Source organism: Podarcis gaigeae, assembly GCF_964106915.1.
Source record: "Podarcis gaigeae genome assembly, chromosome: 10".
Taxonomy (NCBI): Eukaryota; Metazoa; Chordata; class Lepidosauria; order Squamata; family Lacertidae; genus Podarcis; species Podarcis gaigeae.
The window spans coordinates 1185176-1194628 of NC_139686.1; positions in this window are offsets into that span (position 1 = coordinate 1185176).

The following is a 9453-nucleotide window of genomic DNA, read 5'->3' on the forward strand; positions in this document are numbered from 1 at the left end:
CCCCTCCTGTGGTTCCCAGAAACTCGGATTCAGAAGCACGGCTGCCTCTGGCTCTGAAGGAAAAGCAGAGCCGTCCATTAATTTGTCTAACTCTCTTTTAAAACCAATTAGGTTGGTGGCCGTGGCTGGAGTAGATGGGCCCCTGGCCTCATCCAGCAGATCGTCTTATAAGCAACTTCTTAACAATCTGTGTGGCAGCCAACTGAAGCCCCATGAGCTGCTTGCTGAGCCAAGCGCAGGACTCCGCCCCCCCCCCCAGGCATACACTTTCTCTTGCTGCGTTTCCAGGCAGACTTGTGCTGTTGGCCAGCTGCCTGGGGGGAGAAATTTGCCAATACATTTCCAGCATTCAGCCCCTGCTAAAGCTGAATGATCTGAGAGCGCCTCGGGGCAGGGACCCTGGCGTCCGTCCCCGCTGCTGCCTGCCCAGCATGGGTGTAGCGTGGGTTGCCGGTGCCCAGGGCAAGTGTTGTGGTCTGTCCCTTCGCCGGCCAGCGTCTCATCAAGGGCATCTCTCCTTGCAAACTAGCTCCAACCTAGGAGTAGAGATAAGGCAGAGAAAGCGCCGCTATGTCACCTCACCAGGGCCGTCTTACCCATAGGCGTTAGGGGTGTGGGGCGCTCAGGTGCCGGGCTCTCTGGGGCACCAGGCCAAGAGTCCGGCGCCTGAGAGCTGTCCGGGGAAGAGCCCACCCATCGGTCGGAGCGCCACGGCAGGCTCTTCTGCTGTGGGTGGCTCCGTGCCACGACTTCAGGGGCGACCGAGCCAGTGAGACGCTGAGGCGGCTGGCCGGCTCTGCCCGCCTGCGCGCCTGGAACTGGGTAACCTGGTGGGCGCATGGCGTCAGGTGGATCTTTTCACCCTGGTGCTGCATGTGCTTAAGACAGCCCTGCACCTCACCTGTCCTTGCAGTGAGGCGCTCTGGGCAACGCACATGGCTCCGGCAGTGCTTTCCCACCTTCCTCTTCCTCCCTTCCTCTTTGGGGGGGCAGTGGTGCTCTCCCCTCATCGGCAGAGTATGCGGGGGCATCCCTTGGTCACCTGCAAGGAGGCGGCACTGCAACCTCCCAGCCCCAAAGACCCAGCCTGGGTATGGCTTGCTTCCCTGCGGTTCTGGTCTCGACGAGGGAGCCTTTCCCGGGGGCGCTTGGTTTCACCCCCTTATAAATTTGCACTTGGGGTCACAGCCCCATGTTATTGCTACCCAGCCAGAGGTCTGGGCTTTGAGGTCAAGGCCCACAGCTTGCAGGGTCCCTGGACGCCCCCTGGGAGAGCGGGAGGCGGTGTGGGCAAAGGCAAGCGGGGCCAAGTCACCTCCTGACCTGCTGACCTCCGTAGCGGATGCCTCTGGTCACCACCGCACATTCCCTTGCTTCTTATTTTAAACAAGAGGTTTCAAGGCCGGAGGGTGACGTTTGGGCACGCTCGTGGTTGCAGAAGCCCCTTTCGTTCTGCTCGCTTGGAGAAGAGCCTTATCTTCATTTTGCTTCCTTGAAACATTCCGAGGCTGAATTTCCCGAGCAGATGCCCTTCGAAGGAAGCTCGCAAGCAAAACAAAAGATGATAAAAATAGAGCAAAATTTAAATCGGGGCAGGCCAGCTCTAATAGGAGGAAGGTTGAAACCGCATGGAAATGTGGGGAGGGTAGAGAGAGAGAAGGGGCATGTGAATGCATTTGTGCCCCATAACGGAAGGAATGCTCACGGCTGCCTACAGCCTCCCCCCACAACCCGTCCCAGCAACGCCCCCAGGCCCTGGGGTCTAGGACAACCTGCCCGCCCCCGTCACCCTCATCCTCTTTCCCCATGACGCAGAGCTTGGCTCTTGCCTGAGCCAAGGAGAAACGGCTCCCTTCCCACCTCAGGGTGAGGAAACAGATCCTGGGCTCCTGGCCCAGACTGCGTTGCCCGGGCCAGCCCAATGCGAGCATTTGGGGGGGCCTCCGGGAGCTTCCCTGGCAGACAGGAGACGGAGATTTTAATGAGGCAAAGCGAGAGGCATGAAATGGCGAAGGTGCTTGACGTCAGCTGTGACGCGAGGAGGAGATCGACCGGCAAGTCAGCATTCGGGGACTGCGCTCCCGTCTGACCGCAGTAGGTTTGTGTGTCGGGATGAGAACCGCTTCCCTGGAATTTGGGGAGTTAATTTGAAATTGAGGTGATCGGTCAGAGGGGTTTGGGTTTGACATGGCAGAGAGCTCTCTGTCTTCAGGCAAGGAGCGAAGGCCTCTGGGAAGGAAAGGCAAGAGTGACTGGGCATCTAATGCATGCAGAAAAGGAAATGAATAAATCCCACAAGATGAGCCTGCAAGACAAGGCCAATGGCCCACGTAGGTCAGCATCCTATTCTCACTGTGGCTGAACAGTTTATTTATTGAACTTGTGTACCCCCCTTCATTCGCAAATCTCAGGGGGCTTCGTGGCATAAAAATGCAAGAAAAGAACACAAAATAATAATAAAAACAAGAACAAAGCAAGCCACTATCGCTCCTCCTCCGCCACCACAACCTCCTCTGCACATTCGCCTCTGCAAAAAGCAGCAAGCAGGATTCGAACACAAGAGCAACTCTCCCCTCCTGCGGTTTCCAGCAACTGGGATTCAGAAGCACAGCTGCCTCCGGCTGCAGAGACAGAGCAGAGGTGGGCAGGAGACATCCATCGCCCTCCAAGAGTCATTTTACTGTCTGGAGGGGTCACTTTCTGGTTTGCATGGATAAGCTGTTTTTAACAGAGCCCAGAACTGGCCAGAAGAGTGCAGCTGTATGGAGGCAGCACCAGATGTTGAAATTTTGTGCTCCAAACAATTTTGCGCCCCTGTGGGACCCCCTCATGCTATGCCACTGTTCTGGTTCTCAGGTCTTCCTTGGGGGGTTTCCCATTGGGGCATCTGGTCAGCCACTGTGAGAGCAGGATACTACTACCACTAAATGTAAAGGTACCCCTGACCGTTAGGTCCAGTTGCAGACAGCTCATCTCACTCTATAGGCCGAGGGAGCCGGCATTTGTCCACAGACAGCTTCCGGGTCATGTGGCCAGCATGATTAAGCCGCTTCTGGCAAACCAGAGCAGCGCACAGAAACGCCGTTTACCTTCCCGCCGGAGCGGTACCTATTTATCTACCTGCACTATGACATGCTTTCGAACTGCTAGGTTGGCAGGAGCTGGGACCGAGAAACGGGAGCTCACCCCAGGGATTCGAACCGCCAACCTTCTGATCAGCAAGCCCAAGAGGCTCAGTGGTTTGGACCACAGCACCACCCGCATCCCACTACTACTACTATTACTTTATTATTTATACCACGCCCATCCGGCTGGGTTTCCCCAGCCACTCTGGGCGGCTCCCAACAGAATTAAAAGTACGATAAAACATCAAACATTAAAAACTTCCCTAAGCAGGGCTGCCTTGAGATGTCTTCTAAAAGTCAGATAGTTGTTTATTTCCTTGACATCTGGTGGGAGGGCATTCCACAGGGCGGGCGCCACTAGCGAGAAGGCCCTCTGCCTGGTTCCCTGTAACTTCATTTCTCGCAATGAGGGAACTGCCAGAAGGCCCTGGAGCTGGACCTCAGTGTTTGGGCTGAATGATGGAGGTATATCCTTCAGGTATACTGGGCTGCGACTAGGTGGGCCATTGGCCTGATCCAGCCAGCACATCAGAGTTCTAATGTACTTATTTGCATCTTCAGCGCCCCTTGGCTCTTAGCAACCCGGCAGGTGACGCTGTGGGTTAAACCACAGAGCCTAGGGCTTGCCGATCAGAAGGTCGGCGGTTTGAATCCCCGCGACGGGGTGAGCTCCTGTCGCTCTGTTCCTGCTCCTGCCAACCTAGCAGTTCGAAAGCACATCAAAGTGCAAGTAGATAAATAGGCACTGCTCTGGGGGGAAGGTAAACGGCGTTTCCGTGCGCTGCTCTGGTTCGACAGAAGCGGCTTCGTCATGCTGGCCACATGACCCAGAAGCTGTATGCCGGCTCCCTTGGCCGGTAAAGCGAGATGAGCGCCGCAACCCCAGAGTCAGTCATGACTGGACCTAATGGTCAGGGGTCCCTTTACCCTTTACTATGTAATCCTACTGCCCCCCAGGGGGGTTGTACCACCTGCAATGGGAACCAGGGCATTAGATCTCTCATGGAAGGCCTGCAAAGTGGAATAAAGGGATGTTTTATTTGTGTGCATGCACACAAAAGCTCATACCAATAACAAACTTAGTTGGTCTCTAAGGCACTACTGGAATGAATTGTATTTTGTTTCCAACACGGCTACCTACCTGTAACTAAAGCAATGCTTGTTCCTCCTACATTGCAGGTGGCTGGTCTAGATGGCCCCGGGGAGGGCCCTTCCAACTCTATAATTCTGCAATAGATGCTCAAGAACCACAGTGCCTCCAAACACCAGCACCCCGGACTTCTGAAGCAGGAGCATGAGCAGGATCAGAACTGGTGAGTGAGGGCTCTCTCCCACGTCCCCATCTCCCCCTGCATTTCTCTTGCATCAGCTTGCAGTTATAACACCGCCTGTCTCTGCTCTCCATTACCCAGCGAGGGAGAGCGGCTGGCCTTGCCCCTTCCCAGAAATCTGCCCGAGGTGCCAGTCCCCTCGGGACACTCTGGTGCGTAAGAGGCATCCGACTCATTGGGCTGGCTAAGCCTGCGCCACTGGCAGCCGCAGGGGTGACAAGGACGGCCGTCACCTCCCCGGGACACCCTGCTCTCCCACACCAGGCACAGCCAAGAGGGGATGGTGCCAGAGCCCGGGCCAGGGATCTCTCTCCCCGCCTTCTTGGCAGGAACGCATCAGGCCATCCGCCAGGGAGGCACAGCGGCTGGGGGAGAGACCCAGCCAGAAGGAGGCTTGGCTGGCAAAGGGCTTCTGGCAGCAGAGGACCAGAGGGAGCAGCCGCAGCAGCTGTCGCAAAGCCACTGCACTCTGTTGTTATCATTTCTTATTTATGAAAGTCTTTCTGTACCGCTAAATCACAGAACACACTGAAGCGGCTGACTACATTTACAAAGATTTTAAATGAAAGTGTTTTTTAAAGCCATTCAAAAGCAGAAACGCAGGAATCCATAAACCAAGATGCGAGATGCACTCGTTTGCCTGTGTGGGTCCTGGAGGAATGGGAAATGCTCCCAGCACTTGGCACGGATGGTGCTGTGGGTTAAACCACAGAGCCTAGGGCTTGCTGATCAGAAGGTCAGAGGTTTGAATCCCCGCGACAGGGTGAGCGCCCGTTGCTCAGTCCCTGTTCCTGCCAACCTAGCAGTTCGAAAGCACGTCAAAGTGCAAGCAGATAAATAGGTACCGCTCCGGCTGTGCGTTGCTCTGGTTCACCAGAAGCGGCTTAGTCCTGCTGGCCACATGACCCAGAAGCTGGACGCCAGCTCCCTCGGCTCATAGAGCAAGATGAGACCACAACCCCAGAGTTGGTCACGACTGGACCTAATGGTCAGGGGTCCCTTTATTTACCTTCACCTTTTACTTGGCATGGAAGGAGCCTGTTGTCAAATGAGCCTCGCCAACTTGGGGAACATTCCCTCTGAAAGCCGAAGGTGGGAAAGAGACTTTGCCTTTTGTGTTAAGCGAAGGGCTACCAGGCATGTGGTCCACACATACGGGGGGGGGGGGGAGAGAATCTGAATCTGTTTCACTAAGGACCACTGGACAGATTCCCTTTCAAGTCTGCGGTTCATAACGGCCCAGAAGTCACAGCTTTCCATGATTAAGGACTCGCATCCATAGAATTCATAAGAGTTGTAGAGTTGGAAGGGAACCCCAAAGGTCTTCTAGTCTAACCCCCTGCAATGCAGGGATCTTTTGCCCAACATGGGGCTCGAATCCACGATCCTGAGATTAAGAGTCTCCTGCTCTACCCACTGAGCCATCCCAGGAAAGATTGACGTATTAATTCAAGTTCAAGTTTCAAGTTCAAAAGTTTATTGCTCCAGCCAAAGGCCATGACAAACCTGTATTAGGCGATAGTATTAATAAAATAATAGAGAACATCTATCCATAATATAAAAACCCCTAACATTTACAAGACTTTGCCAGGTTCCTGAGCATTAAAATAGCTTCCTTTGTGCATCTCCAATAGCTCCCATTCTAATATTCTTTTGCCATTTTAAAATCCAATTTGCCAACAACCATGAGATAAGTTACTAGAGAAACCAACAAACTCAAATCCAGCTTGATTCCAGGTTATACCTATGAATCATCACAACTTAGTGTGATTTAATCTAACTCCTTTTTCCTGATTTTTTTTTGTTTGCTTGTTTTGCAGCCACTGTGTTGTGAAGCTCTTATACCCTCTCAAAAGAAACCAAACAGATTCTGCCAGGTGTGCCTGCTTCCTTGTGTGAACAAAGTTTTCAGAAAGCGATCTCTTGGTTCTCTATGTAAGGGGCAGGCTAGTGGGTGATGAGTCATGCCTTCCACCTGAGAAGGTTACGTTTAGCCTGGAGGAGAGGAGACTGAGAAGAGAATAGGATAACCATCTTCACATATCTCAAGGGCTGTCTCATGGAAGAGGGAGCAAGCTTCCCTTCTCCTGCTCTGGAGGGTAGGACTCGAACCCGTGGCTTCAAGGCACAAGAAAGGGGTTTCCGACTCAATGCCAGGAAGAGCAGAGGATGGACGGCCATCTGTCACAGATGCTTGAGCTGGGTTGGACTGGGTGCCCTCTGGGGGTCCCTTCTGACTCTACCTTTTGTGATTCTATGGTTCTGTGTTCTTCCCTCTAGCAGCTTTTTGTTCAATGGCACAGAGCAACATCTTCAGTTCTGCTAATCATGCCGCTTGGCTAGTCCTCCAGATGCTTTGGGACTACAACTCCCACCATCCCTGGCCACTGGTCCGTGTTAGCTAAGGGATCATGGGAGTTGTAGTCCCCAAAAACATCTGGAGGGCCGAGTTTGCCTATGCCTGGCCTAGACATAGGGACTGGTTGGGAAAGCTTGTTGTACCCCCCCCAGATATGAGAACCCAAGAACTGGAAGAGACCCCCACCCTGGAAAAAAAAAAACCCTATGTTGCTAGGCAGACACCCCACTGTTCTGCACAGATTTTCAAAATCTGACAGGCAGGCAGGCAGGAAGCAAGGAAAGCACCGCTGCCCTCAAAAATCTACGTGGCTGTTTTTCAGGCAGAGGGTGATGTCAATTCAAACAGGCCGTGCCTCTCTTGTAAACCCCAAACCTCCCCCTCAGATCTCCTGGTCAGACTCGCCCAGCCCTGCCAGTACGACAGGCCAACTTAAAAAACCGTAGGGATTCTGCAAACAAGTCAGCACACGGATCCCCATTTGCACAGTGGGACTTTCCACCTCTCCGCGATGGGAGTCCCACGCCCTCCCCAAACCTGCTCCAGGGGGTTGGGGAAAACCCCGGAACAGGTTTTTTTTTGGGGGGGAGGGAGAGGAGGGAGAATGTCCATCCGAGCAGCAAACCTCACACTGACTGTAGCGCCACATGGCATTAAACCCAGCTTTCTTAACCTTCAAAAATGCTTTTCCGATGTTTGCAATAGCTTGCAATTGGGTTTCATTCTTAACTGTACGGGTTTTTATTGCTTTGCTGCCCAGGGCTCCTGGGGGAGGGAGGGCAAGACGGAATTTTAATAAATAAGGAAGGAAAATGAGTCAGGAGCCTCGGAAGCCACAGCTGCCTCTGGCAGGGAAGGAAGGCCATTCACATCTCCGCTGAGAACTTGGCAGAAAAAAAGACCGTGGAATGTTAAGAGCGCAAGGAGAGCCCGGTGGATCGGGGCCATGGCCCCTCTGGCCCAACATCCTGTTCTCACAGGGGCCAACCAGATGCCCCAAAGGGAAACTAGTGGCAGGATCCGAGCACAAGAGCAACACTCTCCCCTCGGGGCAAAGAGGTCCCTTTCTCTCATCTGTCCTGGCTGAATGTGGTCAAGGATGGAGCAGCACTACCACCTTGTGGAACTGTAAGGAAACGAACCAGAGGAATTTGGAGACCCCTCCAATGCCTGGCTTTGGGAAAGGTTGGTATCAGGAGAGGGAGACTGTGGAAGTCATTAGAAGTTGCAATTTCAGCTGAATCTGGGCGAACCACTGGAAGCGTCAGTTGTGTTGGGCAGCTGAGCTATTTCCAAGCGCTTTTGTTTGATTTGCACATTGCAAACAGCTGGAGGACTGTAAATTTTGATAAGAAACCTGATTTGCAATGGGGGGTTGAATAGTTTTCGATTGCAACTGCATACAGGACAGCTGTCTACCAGCTCCATCTGGGACGCAGGCTGAGACGCTACCTGCCCGTAGAGTGCCTCTCCAGAGTGGTGCATGCTCTGGTTATCTCCCGCTTGGACTACTGCAATGCGCTCTATGTGGGGCTACCTTGGAAGGTGACCCGGAAACTACAACTAATCCAGAATGCGGCAGCCAGACTAGTGACTGGGAGCAGCCACCGGGACCACATAACACCGGTCCTGAAAGGCCTACATTGGCTCCCAGGACGTTTCCGAGCACAATTCAAAGTGTTGGTGCTGACCTTGAAAGCCCTAAACGGCCTCGGTCCAGTATACCTGAAAGAGCATCTCCATCCCCATCGTTCTGCCTGGACACTGAGGTCCAGATCCGAGGGCCTTCTGGCGTTTCTCTCCCTGTGAGAAGCCAAGTTACACGGAACCAGGCAGAGGGCCTTCTCGGTAGTGGTTCCCGCCCTGCGGAACACTCTCCCACCAGATGTCAAGGCCTGTTTAGGGAAGCTTTTAATATTAAATGCTGTATTGTTTTTAACACTTGGGAGCCGCCCAGAGTGGCTGGGGAAACTCAGCCAGATGGGTATAAATAAATTATTATTATTATTATTATTATTAGCACCTTGGACTTGGCCGAGTAGCAAATGGGCAACCAGGGGCAAGCACAGCTGTTTTCAGCTGTCAAGGCCTCCTGGCAGCAATTGTGCTGCAGCATCCTGCACTCCCTGTGGCCTCGCGGTCAAACGCACGGGGAGCCCCACACAGAGCGCATTGCAAGGCTGGGATTTAAGAAGCTGCATTTCTCAAACCCTTCGAATGTGGCAATGGCTTCCCTGAACCCCACGTACAGAAAGCCTGAGATACACAACAGCCTTAACTCCAGCCGGTCCCAGCTGTGCTGGCTGGGAGCTGATGGGAGCTGGAGTCCACAAACATCTGGTTGGAACAGATTTGGGGACGGGCAGTTGCCCTTGCAGCAATATTTCAGTGCGTGCAACCGCTGGAAGGATTTTGGCGCTCCACCACGCCCAGCCTTGGGTTGCTGGGACATCCCAGGAGAAATCGTTAAAGGTGCTGAAGGGTGGATTCGAACTCGTGCACACACGACCTCCAGCCAGCGTGAGAAGGAGCCCGCCAGGGCCAACCGGAAGAAGCTGCTCATTTATATATTCATTGCACCTCAGCCCTGTTCTGGGACTGAGTGAGGGAGGTGGTTCCCAGAGACTCTCTCTGTTCC